This window comes from Protopterus annectens, chromosome 16.part0, assembly GCF_019279795.1.
Source record: "Protopterus annectens isolate FY-2018-M chromosome 16.part0, PAN1.0, whole genome shotgun sequence".
In the NCBI taxonomy this organism is placed as follows: Eukaryota; Metazoa; Chordata; order Ceratodontiformes; family Protopteridae; genus Protopterus; species Protopterus annectens.
In genome coordinates, this window is record NC_056750.1 from 786,920,443 (window position 1) to 786,943,168 (window position 22,726).

Here is a 22,726-nt window from a genome sequence, read left to right on the forward strand (position 1 = left end):
TGGTACGCTCTAATCTGAAATCTTAAACTTACTCTTTAAAGTACCCTTTACACTACCATTGTTGGGTGTTTCTTCGTATTCCTGATTTTCTTTTATTCTGTCTAAAAATAAACAATCTTTATTTACATATTTTTTAATTTTTTCTTTTTGTAGTCTTCCAGTATGGCTGACAGGCCTATTTGTTTTTAAAAAGTGCATTACCTGTGGGCATAAAATCCCAAGCTCAGACACCACAGGGAATGTGTTTTTTATTTAGGATCTGTGCACTTGGGCATGGATTGCTCTATCTACTTTGGATTCAACTCCAAAGATCTTGCCAGTTGAAGGAATAAGTTAGTACTGGGGGGCCTCCTTCCTCCTTCCTGTTCTACTCTGTTGCTGGAGCTCAAACTCTGAAGAAACCTGACAAGGGGAAGCCTGAATTGGCAACTAAAGAAAAGGAGTCGTGCAAGAGGTCTCCGGGCTGCTCTTCCATGTTGACTACTGCTAAAATGGAAAAGTCAGATCTGTGGATCTGACTTCTTCGGATACAACTGGTTCTAAATCGAGGTCTCCTGGGATCCGATATCCTTCAATTCTACCAGATCTGGTTCCTTCACAGCTCCCTTCACCCTTTTTGGAGGCATTGCAGACCTCCATCCTCCACATAGTCCCTCAGGTCTTCCACAAGCTTATCCAAAGCAGATGTGGATAGGATGATGAGGAAATTCCTCAGAGACCACATCCAGATGGGGTATTCCTGGCTCTGACTCCCTCCATAGCTACAAGCTGATCTTTGCCCACTTCTCCCTTGGTCTCTGCTTCTCTGATTCGACCTGCTGTTTTTGAGCCCACTGATCCATGACCCATGGAAGTGCTGTCCTCTGATTCGAAGAGACTATTTCCTACTCTGGTGACTTTCCTAAGTCACCTGGCCCAGAGCCTGTTGTAGCTAGAGAACTCTAGAAGCTGAAGTGTCAGTGCTGGCTCCAGGGGGTTGGGTCCAGCTCAAGAGCTTTCAAAGCCATCTCTCCCCATCAGGGCTTCAGCGTTGGACAGCTCTGGTCCAACTCCTTCCCCAGGTGGAGTGCTAATTGGGGATACAGGAGCCAACAGTTCTATATTTCCTGGCTTCTTTACTGCCTTCTTCAGTTTCCTCTGGGTATTCTGAGGTTGTGGAGAGGACCTTCTTTTTCTGTCCACCTCAGATTAGACACCTTTACCTCCTCCAGTTCTCTGCTCTGAGCCTTGTGTATCCATTCAAATAGGGCAGCCAAACCCGGTCTAGCCTCCAGTTGGCCCCCAAGGACATCATCTCTTCTGATGGACCACCCCATTGAGGAACACCCTCTGAAGAGAAATGTAAAAGACACCTATATTCACCTCTGGAATCTCGCACGGAGGACACTAATATTGATGTAGGGGAGGGGTCCTCCAGATCTCCACCTGAATACTTTTCCTTTGAAGACCTCCTAGAGCTCCTGAAACAAAAAGGTGGTTGGTACTCTCAGTCCCCCTACCAGGAAGAATCTGTGTTCCTGGAGGCTTTAGGGTCTGGCCCATCTACTTATTGGGTGACTCCCCGGCTGGTGAACTCTTGGAAGATCTTGTTTCTCACCGGATGTGGAAGGAGCCAGATAGGTGTAGTCAATTAAAAATTTGACAGAATTCTAGCTCCCCCTAAAGACCGAATGGTTGTGGAGGCAGCCACTAATAAAGAACTTGCAGAACAGAGCTCTTCCATCCATCTTCCTAACGGGGAGTCCAGAGCCTTGGACAGATTTGGTAAACGTGTGTATGCTTTAGTGTCCTTTTGCAGTCCGGTCACTGAATTATCTGGTTAAATCTCTCTGTAATCTCATTAAACGTGCCAAAGAGCTTTCCAGATTTCTTTCTGGGTCCTTGTCTGCTGAGGACCAAGATAAAATCTTCTGACAACTGGCTACTATTTGTGTCCATGAGGCTGATCTCCCCTGCAGCAGAAGGTACCTCACTGGCACCAAGTTTGGGCATAGCCATTAGGAGTCATGTCTGGGTGCGACTATGGGATTTTTGCAAAGCCCTTTAAGTCATTGTTCATCAATGTGCCCTTTTAATGGATCTTCCAAGGTAAAGGACGCACACTCCAGATGTGAGCAAGATGGAAAGACCCTTTTTGCTGTTGGTTTTAGTTTTTCAATGCTTAGAAGACCTTTCTCAGTGAATCAGTGTTGAGATGGAAATATCCTGAGGCAGAGGATGGAAATATCCTGAGGCAGAGGAGAGGGAGGGACACAAATGTAACTGACCGTGTGGTGGCTGTGGCCTGAAGAACCAGGGCTTCTCAGATTTCTTCTTGGATAAGACCCTACCAATGTTCTTGAAAAGAGGCCCGATTGTTAACCTCTGGAGGTAGTTGAGGTCGCTTATCTTGGCATCAGAAGGCCTGGCTATCTATAACAAGAGATTCCTGGGTGCAGAGAATCGTATCCAGAGATTATGTAATACATTTTACCAACCCCCTCCTCCAAAACAAAAAGAATCCCTGATCTTCTTCCAAATCAGAGTGAAGCAACAACTGCTAGAAAGTCATCCAAGCCATCTCCCCAGACCACAGGAGATCTGGGAACTACTCAAGATTATTTTGGGGGCCAAAAAAGAGACTTGAGACCACTTCTGAATCTCTGTAATTTAAACCAGTTTATTCAGTATTCAAGGTTTTGAATGGTCATGTTTCAGTCCATTTTACCATTACTGCAAAAGGATGATTGGATGTGCTCAATACATCTTCAGCATGTGCACTATAATATTAAAATAAACAGGCACTCCAAAAGATACCTATGCTTCTGGTTGGGAGCACTACCCTTTGGTCTCCCCATAGCCCCAGGGTGTCCACCAAATGCATGCCAGTGGTACCAGCTCACTTGAGACTGCTAAGATTCACAATATTTCCATACCTAGACAACTGGCTCCTATCTGCCCCAAACATGCATGAACTGCTGCAGGCGAGGGACTGCTTGCTCCAGTTCTGCACTTCTCTAGGCATCATGGTCATTTACAACAAATCGTGACTCATGCCTATGCAGAGTCTAGAGTTCATAAGTGTTTGTATGGATACTGTCAGTCAGCTTGTCTTCCTCCTACTTGATTTCAGACACTGAGATCCCAGGTCAGGAAAGTAATACAAAGTGCTTCTCTTTCAGCATGAGTAATTTTACAAGTATTACTAGCTGCCATGGACCCCATCACCCTCATTTCTATGCCCAGGTTCCACATGCAAAGACCTCAGTGGACTCTGATGCAAAGGTCCATTCTTCAGCATTCTTAACTGCTCCAGTCAGCATCACACCGGCATGCAAAAGATGTCTTCTTTGGTGGATTCAGTCACACAATCTATTGGAAGGTTGTCCACTGCCCCCCCCCCCCCAACAATGGCTTTGGTGACCATGGATGCCTCCCAGCTGGGGTGGGGGGTCATTATTGGGAAGGGACAGTCCAAGGTACATGGTTCCCTAAAGACATCAAGACGTACATCAGTGTCCTGGAAATGAGAGAAATAGTCCAAGCATTGCAGGGCTTTAATGATACTCTCCCATCCAGAACAGTTGCTGTTCAGATGGACAATGTCTGTGGTCTGGTACATCAACTGACAAGGGGTAGTCCAGTCTTGTCCACTTTATTGAGAAGCAATAAAATCGTGACAATGGGCGGTCTTTTCCATTTGCTTTCTATTAACAGTGTACATTCCTGGAAATCAACATGATTGCGGGCAAACTACGCAGATCTATTCTGTTGCCTCCCAAGTGGTCTCTCAATGTCAGTGTGGCAGAGAATTTTGTCAGTGGGGCCAGCAGTGCTGCGACCTGCTTTCTTCTCCCCACAACAAGTGCAGCAGGTTCTTTGCCCTGATCCCTCCAGTGGGGGAGTCACTGTGAGATGCTGTAGTCCATGCACAGTTATCCTAATTGCACCCTTTTGGCCTTGTCAGATGTGGTTCCCCTTCCTCTGGCCTCCCCTTCATCCCCCCTAGATTCAGAATCCCTCTCCATACCTTCTGTCTCACCGGACAGGAATGAGTCATCCGGATTTAACAACTTAAAACTGACTGTACAGTTTCTCCAGTTCCACTGATTGCTAGACAGTCCAGGTTCTTTTCCCCGGTCTGTCATATCTTGGTATCTTCTCAAAAAGATTCTACTAGAAATGCTTAGAAAAGTAAATGAGAGTTTTGTTTACTAGGTGGATACCTTTTCAGGCTCCTGTGCTATTTTTCCTTGAATTTTTAGCTTCAGTTTTCGATTAGGGTGCTAGTTTTTTTAAGTTCAATTGGCTGCCATTGCTGATTTTTCACCTGGGCGAATTATGTACAGTAGTTCTCAAAGGAGCCTTTTTACTTAGACCTCCATTAAAGGAATCTCCTACTCCTTGGGATTTAATTATTATGGTAGAAATAAGTTACTTCAGGAAATCCGATCAGTTTTGTTTATCTCCTAACAAGTTGGGTATGCAAGTTTCCAATGTTACACTGGCCAGATGGTTAACTGAATGGATCTTTTTTTATTCTTGCCTAAACTTCCTAGAGCTCACTTCATGAGGTCAATGGCGGTCTCTTCAGCATTTTGGTCAAGGGCCTCCTTAGATGACATTTGTGCAGCTGCAACTTGGACAAATTCTCACACCTTTATTGCACATTATAAATTAGATTTTCTAGGAACAGAATGGCCTTCGACTCAACAGTACTCTAGAATATCCTTCCATGAGTCACCTAAGGTTCCAGTAGCTGAGGACTATGTCCCTTCAGTTGAGGAATGAATGAAAAGGACAACACCAGCTAGTTATGTACTCGCCATAAAGTTCCATCTTTGTTCTCCATTTTCGTTCTTCCTCACCCTCCTGCCCACCAACCCCCTTCCTTTGGTTCTGGATAGATCTAAGAGTTTGAGGAGCCTCTGTTCATTGTTTGAATTCTGTTTTCCTTTTTTGTTTCTGCCTTTGTTAAGCAACTTGATCTGAGGTGTGTAGGGTTCGTGGGGCATTATGGGTAAAAGGAGGAGCTTGAGAGTTTTGGATCCAAAGATCTGGTAGAAGCAGCAGAGTCTGATCCAATCCCATCAGTTGAGGAAGAATGAAAACAGACAACACAAATGGAACATTATGGTGAGTACATAACTTTTTTATTGAATGATCTGTATCATAAAAATTCAACTACTGAAAAGAGCCCCTTAACTCGTTTAATTGTTTGAAAACGCTGCTTATGCTAGTACAATTGCTGAACCTTCCACAGTTTTACTGTGTGTATATCATGCTGTTTAATTTTATGTAGTTAACTATTTCCATTTCTGTAGCTAGGGGGCTGATGCTCTGAGGTTGTGAAAAGGAATCATGTGAAGGGTGGAGTTGTGGTACTAGACCAGAAGGTGTTCAAGAAAGTTGTGTGTGTGGGTATGAATCCTGAAGGCCGACAAAATCAATATGTGAATGATTGTGTGTGGGCACGCGCTCTCCATGGCAAAATGTTGCTCCCTTAAAAACTGAAAAATATTTGCATAACTTGGACACTGTGGTGCAGCGGTAGCTTTTTTGCCTCACAGCAAGTGGTACTCCTGTTTGATTCTCGTCTGGAGCACCTTCTGTGTGGAGTCTGCATGTCCTCTCCTCGGTCGAGTGGCGTTCGAAAGACATGCGTGAATGGACGTGCCTTCGTTGAAGGTTGGGGATCAAGCTGGCACCATAAAAAATCTCCTGCCAATCATTAGTGGACCGGAGTTCCGCTGTGGCGACCCCTAACTGGGAAAAGCCGAAAGAAGAACAAACAACTTTCTGTGTGATTATCTTGGACAACACCATGCACTCATGACAAACGGTGAAGGTAGAAGGTAATTAAATAACACATGAGCTTAGAGATGCACACTTGATTTTCAGGAAATGTATACTATAATAAATTTATAATATCCACTGTTTAAATCAGCAGCCTTTTTATTTTAAAAGGTCTGTGAGTCCATTGCTTTTGAATACATTTATTAATTTAGAATTGTTTTGCTTTTGTGCTAGTGAACTTTCAGACATCATGTCTGTTACTCTTACACTGAGGAAGGCATGTTTATGCCGAAACCGGTTTGTAATTTTTGCTAATAAAGTCTGAATTTTCACCATCTGTTTTTGACTTATGTTCAACTGCGAATTTGCTGGCTAACTGTGTTCGTTTGTGGCAAGGTACAAAATCAGCAGATCTGACATTGTTGTATTCATTTGTTCTTCAATCTGTGGGTATAGACACCAACATCGGTGTTGAGCCGGCCATATCCAAGCTACGGTGCCGAAACTGAGCTCCTCCCCTACCCATCATGCCCCCTCTCAATTCCATCCCCTCCGATCTTGTTTGCCACTATTCCAGCTACAAGTGAGTTGTCTGAGCTCCATCTTGAGAGTTTTTTCATCTAGCGTTGGGATTTTCTTGGTACTCTGGTGCTGTTTAAAGTTTTACAATAACCTTCTAAACTTTCCCCAACCATTCGCATTTTGCGTAGTGTGTTTTCTATTGTAGTTCTCTTCAAGAAGTTCCCCTTTCTTGTCTATCCTGGCTGACAAGTTGGACAAGTTTGAGAAGGGTGCGGGATTTAAGAAATGTATTGGTTGTGGGCATAAACTCCCACCCTCGTGTGGTCATTCATTGTGTGCAGTGTGTTTAGGTGTTCTTCACCTAGACAGTGGGTGTTCCATTTGTGCATGTTTTTCCTCTCGTAACTTCGTGGACAGGAGAAACTAGGGTTTGTTACCCAGTTCTTCTAATGTGGGTGCAGGGACTCAACCTCCTGGTAAGTCAGAGAGCAAAAGCAGGGATATGGACAAGAAGGCAGAGAGAGAGAGAGAGAGAGAGTCAAATCCAGAAGCAACAACAAGCCTCCAGAGAAGTGGAGACTGACTGAATCTTCCCCTGCTGCTGGTGAACCTTCTCCCTAGATCAAGCCTAGGTTATCTTCCCTCAGCCTAGGTTCTCACCCGAGCGTCTGGGGTTGGCCTCACCCAGGCACCACTCCAGACCTGTTTCTATGACTTCCTCTACCAGGTCCTCCCGCAGATTCTTAGAGAAGTGGATCGGTTGAGACCGTTCTTGCGGGCTCAGATCCAGCTGTGAGTTCTTCCCACTCCCTCCCCACCAGGAGTGGGGGTCCTTCCCTGCCCCTTTCAGGGGGTTCCTACTTTCCTGAGCCCCAGGGCTTCAGGCCTTGTAGTTGCTGGAGTTCCTGATATCGAGGGGTCGATGTTGGTTTCTTCGCAGACTATGGCCTTGGGTTCCTCGGGCCAGTTTTCTTCGATGCTGGAGAGCTCTTAGAGTCGTATCTCTCTTGGCACCAGTTCCGAGGGTTTGGCATCAGCATTGAGGGTTTTGGTGCCTTCCATCCCCCCTCAGAGCTTCGATGCTGAGCAGCTCAGGACCGACTCCCACATCAGCCCCTGTGTGGTTGGGGGCTTCAGCTCTGCCAGCATCGAGCATTTTGGCGAAGACTTGTGCGGTGCCGATCTCGTGTTCTCCAGCTTTTTTAGTGGTGGAGATGGTCCTCTCAACTTCAATATCGAGGTCCTCAGTGCCTTCCCCCTCCAGATCCTTTTCTGCTCCAGCTGGACTCTGGACCTGACGTCTCCAGCCTTCTGTTTCAAAGACAGCCTGCCCCTACCCTCCATGATGTCCTTCATGGATGCATCTGCAGTCATAACAACTGGGTTGTCCTGTCGTCAGGCAGCCCCTCAGTCGGCCGGATTCCAAAGTCCGGGTCCGGCTTCGGCTGATGTCGCACTTCACCCGACGTCATCTCTGTTGGTCTTCGGGTATAAAGGCATCAGCCGACGCCATTTTCCTCAGTCTTTCTTGCCGCGTGGCGCTCGAAGCAGAAGCTGTTCGCAAGTGCCGGTCGGTCGGATCCAGAGATTACTTCTACCGAATACTACTTCGAAGACTTCTAAAGCTAAGTACCCCGTTGGGGACTCTTTCTTGCCTCAGCCGATGTCAGAAAAAGTTAATAATTGTTTAACCTGTGGGAAACAAATACCTCATAAAGATTTCCACTCTTACTGTCTGCCTTGTTTAGGCCCAGCCCACGACGTAGCAGCCTGTTCGGCCTGTGCTTCTTTTATCCGACGAACGCTTAGGCGTCGGTCGGAGTTTGCTGAACAGTTTTTCGGTTCTGATTTTGCGTACATTATGCCGTCAGATCCTCCGACTTCCCATTCTGCCAAAAAACGCAAAGATAAAGACCGACACTCGCGGTCCGTGGTTTCGGCCGAAACCATGGTTAAGCAAACCGCGAGTGTCTCGGTTTCGGCCGAAACCGAGAAAACTGATCAAAGTACAGCTGAATCTATCTCTACAACTGAGGCCCCTGCTACCACTCTTGAATCGGCCTCAGAAATTTTAACCACTACGGTGGTTGCCACTGTTTTATCAGACACCATTCCCTTGGATGTCTCTACCCAGCACGTGGTGCTGCTAGGCCTCCAGCAGCCATGTCCATTAAGGCCTTCGCCAGGGCTAAAGCAGCCAAGACTACTAAAACAGTGCCTGTTAAACCCCCTACAACTAGGCCCTCCTCTAGTTCTCAAATGCTTACTCTGGCAGAAGATTTAATTTCATTAATTAGAGGATCTCAATCTCACCCAGACAGGGCCTCTCAGCCCCCAGAGAAGAGACCTAGGGCAGAGCCCCCTGAGCCAGTGTCATCTGATGATTCTGCAGATGAATCAGACATAACTGACCAGCCAGAGGCTCCTTTCTCCAATTTTGAAGACTCTGATGCTGAAGAATCCATTCCAGCTGCTTCCCCACCAGAAGAATTCTCCTTTGGAGAAACCTTACATGCCATGCGAGAGCAGTTCCAATGGCAGCAACAGGATTTTTCAGACTCCAGAAAAAGACTAAGGACCTTTCTGCACCTTCCACAGCACAGGCCCTTAGCTATACCTCCTGTTCTCTGTGGTGGATGATGCTTTCAATGATGTCTGCTCCGCACCAGATTCTTTACCTCCAGCCCCTGCCAAACCAGACAGATTTTACAGGGTGCCAGACACTCATCACCACCTTTACAAGGCCCCACTTGCAGACCCGAAACTATATCCCAGGGTCCCAAGGCAGTAGCAGCGACCATAGCTAAAACCCTATTCCTTCTGAAAGGGAAGCAAGGTCATTAGACAGATGGGGCAAAAGGTCTACACTTCAGCTACTCTCTCAGCTAGAGCTTTAAACTGTCAATTTCACATGATACAATACCAAGAGTTTATGCTTGATCAGTTAACTAAAAAGCTAACCACTGATGAATCTCTTGATAAGAAATATGTATTAGAAATGGTAAATAACATACAACAGGTTAGTAACCATTCCTTAAAATGTGGCTATGATGCACTGGAGGCTTCATTTAGATCAGCCATGACTGGCACAGTGATAAGAAGGCATGCATGGCTAAAAGAGCAAGCTTTACCGGATCATGTAAAAGCAAAGTTGCTAGATGCTCCTATGGATAAGACAAGTTTGTTTGGTACACCTGCCCAGCAGGTTATGAAGAAAATGGAAGAAAAGGCAAAATCTGTTCAAACGGTTAAAGATTTCTTGCAGGTTCAACCCCCAAGGTTTAGCAGGAACTGGCCTGCCAAAAATTGGTCCTTTCCTGACTCCACAAGATCTCAAAGGGGCAGGAATAGACGTTCCAGAGGCAGAAACCAATCCAGAGGAGGTGCCTACAGAGGACGACAGTGGCAAGGTAACAACAGAGGCACAGATACAACCACTGCCACTACATCAACACAACCACAGTGACTTAACCCTAAATCCGCCTACCAGGGAACAAATAGCAGCTCCTCTAGGCGGAAAGTTAACCTTATTCTCAAAGAACTGGCACTATATAACAAAAGACAAGTGGATTTTACAAACCATAGATCAAGGTTACCGGTTCCACTTCCACACTTTACCAGTCAAAAGAGGAATGCCAAATCTACCTCCAAATCAAAAAACAGAGGTTTTACAACAGATAATACAGTTAGTAAACATGAGAGCTGTGGAAAGAGTGCCAACAGCAGAGCAAGGAAAGGGGTTCTACTCCAGATTATTCCTAGTTCCAAGAAAGGAAAAAAGTTGGAGACCAATTCTCGACCTGTCCACCTTAAATACATACATCATTGTCCCAAAGTTCAAAATGCTGACCCTACAGCAACTTCTTCCCATGCTGGGCAAGGAGTGTTGGCTGGTAACTCTAGATCTCAAGGAGGCATACCTGCACGTCCCCATTCGACCAATCTGCAGAAGATACCTCAGATTTCTTGCAGGATCAGAGCACTATCAATTCTCAGCATTGCCCTTTGGCTTATCTACTGCGCCCAGAGTATTCACAAAATGCCTGGCATCAGTAATCGCCCATTGCAGACTACAGGGAATTCAAATTTACCCATACCTGGACGACTGCCTGCTACAAGGGGACAACAAAAGCAAGCTGACAACAGATTTACAAAGGGTCATTTACTTGCTACAAGCACTGGGATACACAGTCAATTTACAAAAGTCAAGGCTGATACCATCCCAAACAAGGACATTCTTGGGCGCGGAATTGGACACAGTGAAACAAATGGCATTCCTAACTACAGAAAAACAAAAAGAACTCCCTCTTTACTTCTTGGCACTAACAAAACTGAACAAGTTAACAGCAAGAAAAGTACTGCAGGCCTTGGGCTTCATGGCATCATGCATAATCTTGGTCCCACTTGCCAGACTGCATATGAGAAAACTACAGTGGTACCTAAAGAATTTATGGTCCCAACACAGACACAGCCTAGAAACAGAAATCCCACTAATTCCATGCTTAAAACAGGAGTTCCTATGGTGGGCTCAGGCATGCCAGTCAAACCCAGGGCTACCCTTTCGCAGATGTCAAGCAAGCCAGACCATCACAACAGACGCTTCAGACCTAGGATGGGGGGCCCACATGCTGGACAAATGCGTGCAAGGATTGTGGACACAGGATCAACTTCACCTGCACATCAACCTAAAAGAAATGCTGGCAGTAAAACTGGCAATCCAAAAGTTCAGACCATTTCTCAAAGAAGGCCAGTTGATGATAAGGACAGACAACACCACAGTCATGTGGTACATCAACAAACAGGGAGGCACTCATTCATACCCGATATGCAGAATGACTTTGGAGCTGTGGAACCTGGCACTCAGCTACAACATCCAGTTACAGGCAATATTTGTACCGGGAAAAGAAAATACTCTAGCAGACATATTAAGCAGAACCACATCGGATGCCCACGAATGGAAGCTGCACCCGGACATCTTCAGGACCATCTCAAAGAAATGGGGAATGCCTCAGATCTATTCGCATCACCTCTCAATCACCAGCTCAAAAAATTTTGCACAAGGACATTCCACCCACTGGCATGGAAAGTGGATTCGCTCTCCTTCAGCTGGAAAGGCCTAACAGCATATGCATTCCCACCTCTTCCCTTGATACACAAAGTATTACTAAAAATCAAGGAAGAACGTCCAAGGATAATCCTGATAGCTCCAAACTGGCCAAGACAACACTGGTACCCACTGCTGAGGAGCATGTCTCGGAACAATATGTGGCCAATACCCTGATGCCTTTGATGTTAACTCAGAACAACTACAGCATCATACATCCAAACCTAAAAACGTTGCAACTGACTGCATGGAACATCACATAGCAGCAGCTAATCCAGAACTTTCACAAAGAGTTAAAGACATTATTCTTGAAGCACGCAGACCTTCAACAAGAAGGAACTATGCTGGAAAATGGAAAAGGTTTGTCATTTGGAGTACTGAAAGAGGAAAAGATGTGTCAAACATAGATATGCCTAACATTCTGGAGTATCTGGCGAACTTCTTCATTCAGGCCTGTCCTACTCCTCCATCAAGATACATGCATCAGCTATTTCAGCAGAATACAGCTTTGATCCACCTGTTTTTTCGCACCCTTTGCTCAGGCAGTTCCTCAGAGGAATCAAGAATGTAAAACCTCCAAGGAAACCACCATTACCAGCTTGGGACTTAAACTTTGTGCTGGAAAAGTTGACACTATCACCCTTTGAACCAGCTGCAACAGCAGACCTACAACACCTGTCATGGAAAACTGCTTTCCTACTGGCAATTACTTCAGCAAGGAGGGTTTCAGAACTACAGGCCTTAATGGCAGTGCAACCCTTCCTAATCTTCCACCAAGATAGAGTGTCCATGAGGACTAATCCTACATTTATGCCTAAGGTAGTATCCAGAGTGTCTTTAAACCAGGCAATCCACCTACCTACCTTCTTTCCCAACCCACAAAACAGAGGGGAAAGAATACTGCATACCTTGGATGTACATAGACAACTACGCTACTACTTGGACAGAACAAAAAGTAGCAGAAAGACTGACCAACTTTTTGTAGCCTATGCAACAGGAAGGGAAGGAAAAGCTATTTCCAAACAGACAATCTCCAAATGGATAGGAAATTGCATACGATTCTGTTACTCCTTCCATGGAAAACCAATTCCACAGAACATAAGACCTCATTCTACAAGGGCAACAGCCACTACCACAGCCTTCTTACGAGGAGTGGCAACCAAAGACATTATTGAGGCGGCTACTTGGACCTCCGTGCATACATTTGCCAAGCATTAATTTGCCTCTTTATTCCAGATCCCGAGCAGGGTTTGCCACTGCTGTACTGCAAGGGATCCTAAACACACCATAATCTAGTTTTATCCTCCTCCCCTAGTTGGCTATGGTATTCTACCCAGTTGTTATGACTGCAGATGCATCCATGAAGGACATAGTACAGTTTTGTACCTACCATAAATGTAGATGTCCGAACTGGATAGCATCTGCAGTCAGGATTACCTCCCTCCTTCCCTCTGTGGTACTCCTAGGTGTTTACCCTCCTAATAGCTAGCTGGTGGGGAGTCTTTTATGGTGTATTTGTTTGTATATATGTACATACATGCTTATTTTTGTGTTTACCTCTATCTTTTTGGAAGCATTGGCATCTATCCAAATTTTAGCCTCCAAGAGGGCTACTGGCATCTGGGGCAAGAAACACTGAGGAAAATGGCGTCGGCTGATGCCTTTATACCCGAAGACCAACAGAGATGACGTCGGGTGAAGTGCGACATCAGCCGAAGCCGGACCCGGACTTTGGAATCCGGCCGACTGAAGGGCTGCCTGCCGACAGGACAACCCAGTTGTTATGACTGCAGATGCTATCCAGTTCGGACATCTACATTTATGGTAGGTACAAAACTGTACTTTTCTCTCCCTGTGGAGTCCCAGTCTTCCAGTTCCTCCCTGGAGTCTCTTCCTGAGGAGTCCACCGGAAGCATGTGTGCAAAAGGAGGCAAACTGACTCCACCCCTGAGTCTGTCTCTGATGACACCGGCTCCCCCGATCTCCACCAGATGATATATCCTTCTGGGACATCATGGAAATTCAGTCAGAAGGCTGGATGGTCTACCCCAAACCCCAATCCTGATGAGTCAGTGTTCCTGGAGACGTTCGGCACAGGCCTATCTACTTCCTGCATGTGACCCCCCCTGCAGACCCTTTAGTAGACCTTCTTGCCCTCATGGCGTGGAAGGAACCGGACGCGGTGGAACCAGTACCCAAGCACCCCCGACAAAATACTTAGCCCCCTGCCAGACAGGACTTTTTGGCAGACGATGGTCCCTGTTGACACTTTGATGGTTACAACCACCATGAAAAAGGAGCTTGCCCAGGAGAGCTCCTCTGTCCATTTTCCTGACCGGGATTCCAGAGCGATAGACTGGGAAAGTGTGTTTATACATCAGTGACCTTCTCTTCGAAGGCGCTGAATTACTTGGCACATGTTACTAGACTGCAGAGATTCCTCATGGAGGAACTGTCTGCATCTACCCAGGAGTCAATGCCGGCAGAGGAGATTATAATCTTCTCCTCTAGAGTGGCCACTCTCAAAGCTGTTTCCAACACCTCTGTGAGGCTCCTTTCCTATGCCTCTGAAGGCGATACTAGGGCAGCTGGTTCAGGCATCGCTATGAGGTGTCACACCTGGATGCAGCTTTGCGATTTCTCTTCCTTCATGAACGCCCCCTTTGATCTTCCCTGTTCAGTCCATCCATGAAGGAGACTTTAGCCTAGTGCGAGAAGGACAATAAGACCCCATCTGCTGTCGGAATCCACTTTTCTACTCCTCATCGTTTCTATTGCAGGTATCGCAGAGAGGCAGTAAGAAGTTGTGGTACTGAATATCCAGGGCTTTCCATCAGGACGCACCTGCTGACTCTTCCCCTAGAGGCATGATTCTTTTAGATGCCACCCTAGGTGCAGGAGGGCTTCAAGAGAACAAGGGTCTTGGGACTCTTGCCCGGACAAACTCTTCCAGTGACCCTGAAGTGTTGCCTGGCTTTCCTATCCAGGAGGGAGTCGCGGGTCGCTTTCCTCTGCATTCATCAGCCTGGGAATCCATCACGTTGGATCGATGGATGCTAAGGATAATATTCAGGGGGATATCCGATTCCCTTTCTTCATCCTCCAAAGGCCCGAATGTTCACCTGCTTACAGGGAGGCAGCCGAACTGGAAATTTCCAAGCTGCTCAACAAGTGAGTCATCCAGCCTGTCCCCCCAGAGCTATCTGGATCAGGCATCTATTCAAGGATCTTTTTGGTGCACAAAAAGACGGGGGGGATAGACTGATATTGGATCTCGCCCGACTGAATGGGTTTGTCGCCAAAACCAAGTTCCAGATGGTTACAGTTCAGTCCATTCTTCCATACCTTCAGAAGGATTTATGGATGTGCTCCATCGACCTTCAGGGCACATACTACCACACAAAGATGGACAAGTGCCATGAGTTTCCTACGCTTCTGATTAGGAGATGGGCATCATCAGTTCAGGGTGCTCCCCTTTGGCCTTACCACAGCCCCCAGGGTGTTCAAAGTGATAGCAGTACTAGCAGTGTATCTAAGGCTGCAAGGAGTACAGGTTTTCCCTTACCTGGACAACTGGCTTCTGGCTGCACCCACCAAGCATCAGCTTCTCCAGGCCAATGAGCAGTTCCTTCAGTTAGCCTCCACCTTAGGCATCACAATAAATTTTCCCAAATCAAAATTGGAATCTCTCCGTTCCCTGGAATTCATCGGAGCACTGTTGAATACTTGTCTGTACAAGGTTTTTCTTACCATGGACAGGATTCAACCTCTTCAGGCCCAGGTGAGAATTCTTCTGGAGGCACCTCAACCATCAGCAGCCCAAATCCTTCAAGCTCTGGGATCTATGGCAGCAACCATCGTCATTTTACCCTTGGCAAGGCTACACATGCGGGTTCTTCAATGGACCCCATCAGTCAAATTGTCGCTTCTGGATCAGCCCGTCCCATCTCATTTTTGCTATCCAGAACTTGCCAGTCCTCTCTCATGGTGATTTAAACAGTCAGAATCTAGCAGTGGGTCTATCTTTCATGGCTCCCTCACTGTTGGCCACGGTCACCATGGATGCCTCCCAGCTTGGGTGGGGCAAATATTGGCTGGGACAAGACTCTTCAAGGGACATGGTGAGGGTTCGAGACCAATCTTCACATCAGCTTTCTGGAGATGAGGGCAGGGATTCTACCGTTGCAGGCACTGCATTCTTTTCTCCCCCAAGGAATGATTACAGTACAGACAGACAACATGGCAGTGGTCTGGTATATAAACAAACTGGGAGTAACCAGGTCTTACCCACTTCGTTGATGTCATGAGATTGTGGAAATGGGTGATCCCTCAGGCCCTTTCTTGTTGAAATGCACATTTCGGGGAATTCCAACATCCTGTCTCCTCACGAGTGGTCTCAGAAACTGTCAGTGACTGACATGATCTTCCAGAAATGGGGGCATCCGAGCTGCGATCTTTCACCTCTCCTTCCAATGCCAAGTGCAGCAACTTCTTCGTCATGATTCCTCCCTAAGGAGGGACTCCCAGAGATGCTCTAGTTCATACTTGGCCCCTTTGTCTGCTGTATGCGTATTCTCCCTTTCCTCTTATGGCAGAATTTCTTCAGAAGGCTCAGAGGTCAAGGTGCCACATGATCCTGATTGCCCCCTTCTGGCCTCGTCAGGTTTGGTTTTCCCCTTCTTTGGTCTGTCAGTCATCCTTGGATTCTAGATCGATGTCCACATCTGATTTCCAATTCGGAGGACAACTTTCAATCTGATCTGGACAGCCTGAAGCTCACAGCTTGGCTTCTGCAGTTCCAGTGATGGCTAGAGTTACCAGGCTATCATCTCCTGTGAGGCATATATTGCTTTCCACTCTCAAGTCATCCACTAAGAAGATCTATGCTAATAAATGGAATAGGTTTTTCCATTTGGGCTTCCCACAATTCGGTCGATCTCTTTACCGCATCTTTTCCTTCAGCTTTAGACTTTCTGGAGTGTATTTTCAGCCAAATCACCAGTTCTTCTAGGTTTACTATCAAAAGCTCTAAACTTGCATGCATGACAGTTGACTGTTCGACAGTCGTAAGTTCGAAAGTAATGATTATAAACATCAGATCACCGACTATCATAACACAGTCAATCCGGTGCTGTCGGACATACAACAGTCGATCAACCAGTTGTCATGGAAACAACATTATGTCTTTATTAATGCGCATATTCTGTAGAGGTGCAAAATTTAAAGGGCAATCAACAGTTGGATTACATCTGTGAGTGAATTTACAACTATGGACGGCTGAGTATATCTGGTAAGTGTAAATGAGTTAAACGGAACTGTAAAGCACTGTACATTTTAAATGATATCACAAGACAGTGATATCCATGTATTCCACATGTGGGCCAACAGAAAATAGTGAGCATGTTGGACGTCAGGGACACAACCCCAGGCGTTGTGGGGTCTGAGTAGACCACCACTGAAATGCAGAAGGGCAAGAAGTTGCTGAATGTAGATGGCTACCAGTACTACTTGGAGAGAAGTAGAGGTAGCAGGAGCTATTGGTGTTACACTATGAAAATCGAGGCTAAATGTAAGGGCCGTTGTGTAGGGGAGACTGTAGCAGAAGGTGAACGGCTGTAAAAAGTACTGGCCATTTTCATGGTCCCACTGTGGAGAGATATGAGGAAGTGCAGGTATGTTGTGACATTGAGACTTGCTGCTTCCTGTCGGGGAGGCCCCTTGCAGGATAGTATCTGAGGTGATGGAAGCACTTCCACTGATATAGCTACCACTCTGTCAAATACAGATGCTCTTAAACAGTCTGTATGCAGAAAGATCATATTGAGGGACCTGCCAGCAGATATGTTGCCATTGAAGTCAGGGTCATTTCTAATAGGCCGGGGTGAACATAGTGATGGTAACCCACCAGCTGTTATCACTACTGTGAGTAACCTCCATACACTCTGTTCAAGTGAGGTAATACTTATCAATGGTACATTCCTCTTAAATACTCACAAATGTAAGTAGCTATAAACCGTGCACTGTAATTTACAGGGGAATATTACTGGGAAGGTATTTCCTGCAGTATATGGGGTGCTGACATCAAAATCTGAGCAGACATATGACTGAGTTTTATTGCAACTTTGTCAGGAACATGGGTTATTTATTCAAGCCTGCCATTATTTTGAGTGATTTTGAGAAAGCTGCTAATAGTGTTAAAAGGAATCTGGCAGATTCACATGCTTTGGGGTGCTGGTACCACTTTTGTCTGATCATGTGGCATCAGATACAAAAGTTGATGCTTACTGTGGAGTTTGGCAATGACATCCAGTTTTCATCATTGGGTAAGCAGATCCCATCATTGGCCTTTGTATCCCCTAATGATGTCATGGACACATTCCATCAAATCCAGAGTGACGTGCCTGCACATGGGAAGCTTCTATGAGCTCTTTAAGACGAATTACTTAGTGGGCAGACTGCTGAGAAGTGGCATGAGACAGTCCTCCACCGATGTCGTACCACCACTGTTTTGAAGTGGCTTTTTGGAATCCGGCACATATGTGTACCATGGGATATCCACATACACAAAATAGTGTTGAGGGCTGGCATAGGAGGTTGAGGAGTCTGCTTGGCAAGAAACTGCTATTTCTACATAATCTGTGTGTAATTTGCTTGGAACAGAACCATACTGAGGATATGCGGGCAAGCCTTATGAGTCGTCTGCCATCATCCCCTAAGCATAGACAACTTGTGGATAGGGAGGGGTTATTTCTCAGGTTGCTGCAGAAGAGGGACGACTTCACCCATAAAGGTTTTGTTGAACTTGTAGCTAAACATTGCAGCTTTTAGGGTATGTGTACATGTGTTGTGGATGTCATTCCAGCAATGTATTTCTGGCACTTATTATAATGCTTTCTGTTTACCACTGAACAGACCAACTACTGATGGAATTGCAACAAGGACTGTTTGCATAACAGCTGATGGAAATGCAAGGGGGGACTGTGTTTATAACTGACGGAAGTGCAGTGAGGACTGTGTTGACATGGTTGATGGTGACTACTAATGTGATATCTATAACTGTTTATTGTAAGGGTAATACACGGAAATTCTGCTGGCACATGGCAATATTGCACACTTTAATGCACTAAGGGATACGTTCTGTAGTGCTTCGCACAACTCTGGAATTTAGGTGCACTGTTTGAGTCACTATAGCAAGGGGAAAAAAGTCAATGTTTACATCGACAAGGAATTTTCGAATTTCCTTGTCGATCATCTAACCTACTTAATAGTCATGATTAAATACGTCAATGTTATCAACGTTCGTACAGCTAAACTTTTTGCATTTGATAGTAAACCGTTCCTCTACAGTGAAAGTCCCTATCCCATTATCATGTCAGGCTAAAGCCGCCTTTGGCTGCTTCTAGATTGTGCGAGGCCTTTTTGAAAGGAACGTTTCTTTTACAGCCTCCCATTAAGGATCCGGTTCCTCCTTGGGACCTAATTTTTGTACTTCAGGCACTGTTGTCATATCCCTTTGAGCCCTCTGCAAGGGTGGATATTCAGTTTGTCATGGATAACTGCTTTACTGGTAGCTCTAACTTCATCTAAGCGGGTCTCTGAGATACATGCCCTTTGTATTCCACCCCTGTACCTAATCTTTCACAAAGACTGGGTTTCGCTTAGGCCAAATACTTCCTTTATGCCCAAGGTCACTTCAGAGAAGAATATTAATCCAGTTCACTTCAGAGAAGAAAATATTAATCCGGTTATCCATCTTCCTGTGTTCTTTCCGGTGTTTCAAAACAAAGGAGAATACCAGTTACACATCTTTGACGTTGGACAGCTTTGTTTCTATCATGATTGGACTTCCTGAAATATTTGGGTCTATCAGTTTGCATCTTACTCGAAGTCTAGATTGGGATTGCTTGTTTCCAAAATAACCATTGCCAACTGGATTGCCAAATGTAGTATCTTTATTTATCAGAAGCATGGTGTTCCTCTTACTTCTGCAGTGAAGGCACATTCTACCAGGGCTTGTATCTACCTCCTCAGCTTTCTCCTCCAGGGTACCAGTGGACGACTTTTGTGCTGTAACTACATGGGCTAGGTCTGACACCTTCATATCCCATTACAAATTGGATATTTCATCTAGGAGCAGAGCTTTCTTTGGTTCCGCCATGCTCTAGAACATCCTTCCTTAGGGCCACCCAGGCCTCAAGTAGTTGAGGACCGTGTCCCACAGGTTGAAGATCAAATGAAGACCATGTCAAAGAAGCTATGTAGTCACCATAATGTTCCATCTGCATTGTTGTTCGTTAGTCTACAACCTTCCCTCCCTCCTTCCCCCTTTCCATGAGTACTTGTCTTGGCAGAAGAGGCTTTTTGCTCCCTCTGTATGCCTCCTCTCTTAAGGGTAGTTTGTTAGTCACTCTGTTGCTTATAGGTCTAGGTCAGATGCCTTTTGTTGGCAAACTATCTGAGGGGATGAGAAGAGAGGCATTATGGGTAGGGGAGGAGCTCAGTTTCAGCAGGCTAGCTTTGATATGGCTGGCTCTGCACTGATGGTCGGTGCCTATACCCACAGGTTGAAGACCAATTAAAAACAACAATGCAGATGGAATGTTATGGTACAAAACTTCGTTTTTATACAATTGTGATCATCATAGGAATCCAGTCTTAAAATTGTTTACTGATGGGAACTGACTGGGTTAAAAATGTTGGAATCTTGTCTGGAAGTTTTAATACTTAACACAAATAAGCATAAACTAAACGTTATGTATAATATGCAAGCTGTGCAGGTGATGCTTGAAAAAAAGCTCTGCATTTCTATGTAGTTTATGAAAAAGGCAGTAAGGGGAGTAAATGCAGCCTGTAGTCTTAATTCTGGTGGTCTAATAGATGTTCTTCATCTCACATTGCTGCAGTCCTTACTTATGGGGTAGTCCGCTGTCCTCGGTCGGCCCGAATACCAAAGTATTAGGCTGACGTCGGTCATGGGCGCCTAGATCTGACATCAGAGCGTCAGGGTATAAAGGCGCATGACCGACGTCATATCCTCAGTCTTTTTTGCCGCATGGTCCGATGCAGAAGCAAAGTTGCAAGTGCCGTTCGGCGTTCTGAAATTTTTCGTTTTCGGAGTTTCAGACCGATACCAAGTTGGGCTAAGTACCCCGTTGGGGAATATTTTTGTTTTTTCTTGCCTCCGTTACTTACCGGATGTCAGAAAAAGTGAATAATTGTATTTCTTGTGGGAAACAGATACCGCATAGGGATTACCACTCGCTTTGTATTCCTTGTTTGGGACCGGAGCACGACGTAGTCGGGTGTCGGTTTTGTGCTCGGTTTAATAAGCGCACTATAAAACGGAGGTTAGATTGTGCTAGGTTAGTCTTTGGCAAGAGGTGTAATTATAATATGCCGTCTGATGTTCCGACGCCTGCTTCTACTAAGAAGCGCAAAGACAAATCTTTAAAGCCTAGGCAGGATGATTCGTCCGTTTTGGACGCCGCACCTTTAGAAGCTACAGCTGAACAGGTGGATCCGGCTGAAGTTTCTGTTGAGTCCCAGGGGGAAACTTTGATTTTACAAGATGTGGCCTCTCAGGAGGCAGGCCAGGCTGAAGGGGCCTCTCAGGTTACTACTCTCCCTTCTATGCCTAAGGTGGTTAGGCCTTCTGCTACTGTTTCTAAGGCTCCTTCTAAGGGCAGGTCTGTTTTGCCTTCCTCTGGTGTCAGTTCTGGTTCTTCAGGGTCTGTGCCTAAAAAGCACATGCTTAAAATGGCAGAGGATTTGATTACTTTAATTAGAGGTTCTATGCCCCCTCCTGATAAGAGGCCCAGGATGGAGCCAGAGTTGGAAAGTTTGGAGCAGGCCTCAGATGATTCAGAGTCTTCTACTGAGGACATTCAAGATTTCCCTCCTTATTCTGATTCTGATGCAGAGGATTCCACTCCTGCTTCTCCTCCAGAGGATTTTTCATTTTCAGAAACTCTGCATTCCATGAGGGAGCATTTTAAGTGGGAGGGACAGGATTACTCTGATTCCCGGAAGAGGCTTAGGGAGTTCTTGTTTTTACCACAGCATAGACCCTTAGCTATACCTCCGGTTTTGGATGTTGTTTCAGATGTTTTCTTGGAAGCTTCCCTTAATCCAGATTCTGTGCCTCCTGCCCCAGTTAAACCGGACAGGTATTACAGGGTGCCTGAGGCTCATAAATATCTGTATAAGAGTCCTAGGGCGGACCCAGAAACTATTAGTCAGGGGCCTAAGGGTGTTAGAGCCTCTGTTGTTAAGAATCCGATTCCTCTGGATAAGGAAGCTAGAGCTTTGGATAGATGGGGTAAGAAGGTGTATACCTCTTCTACTTTAGCAATGAGAGCTTTGAACTGCCAGTTTCATATGTTGAAGTATCAGAATTTCCTCCTTTCTCAGCTAAGATCTAAAGTGGATGCTTTGGCAGAGGGCATAGAGTGTAAAGAATTGCAGGATTTAGTGCACGTTTCTGAACAGGTGGGTAAGCACTCTTTGCAATGTGGTTTTGATGCTTTACAGGCTTCTTCTAGGGTGGCTGCCACTGGTTCAGTTATTCGTAGGCACGCCTGGCTTAAGGATCAGAATTTGTCTGAGCATGTTAAGTCTAGAATTCTGGATGCCCCTTTGCAGTCTGAAGTTTTGTTTGGTCTTCCTGTGGAGTCAGTCTTAAAGAAAATGGAAGACAAGGCTAAGTCTATGCAGACTGTTAAAGATTTTTTGCAGGTACAACCTCCAAAGTTTAGTAGAAATTGGCCTACTAAGGGGTGGACGTACCCTTCTTCTGATTCTCAGTCTAGGGGTAGATCTAGGCGTGGTAGGGGCAGAGCTCAGAGTACCTTCAGGCCGAGACAATGGAGTTCGCCTGCTCAATCTGCTGGTGAGGGCAGGGGCCAGTCCTTTCGTAAACAGGCCCAATGACCTGCATTTTCAGCTGCCAGATTCCTCTTGCCTGGCAGCTCCTTTGGGAGGAAAGTTGGCTCTTTTCAAGCAAAATTGGCATTTAGTCACCCAGGACAAATGGGTATTGGACATTATAAACCGAGGTTACAAGTTCTATTTCCATACCATGCCTCCTTTCAAAGGCATGCCAGACGTCCTCCTCGGCAAAGGATAGAGGCTCACAGACAAATTTCTTTACTTCTTCAAATAGGAGCTATACAGCCAGTTCCTCTGTCAGAAGTGGGCCTAGGATTTTATTCTCGCCTGTTTCTAGTTCCAAAGAAAGGAAACACGTGGAGACCAATTTTGGATTTATCTATCCTCAACACTTATCTGGACATTCCAAAGTTCAAGATGCTGACTTTACAACAGCTT

General features: G+C 45.7%; 1 protein-coding gene across 1 annotated transcript in view; it reads left to right on the forward strand.

The window, feature by feature from the left end:
* Positions 1-22,726, forward strand: part of TRAF2 (TNF receptor associated factor 2) — a 1,028,101-nt gene that overhangs the window by 342,795 nt on the left and 662,580 nt on the right. The window lies entirely within an intron of this gene.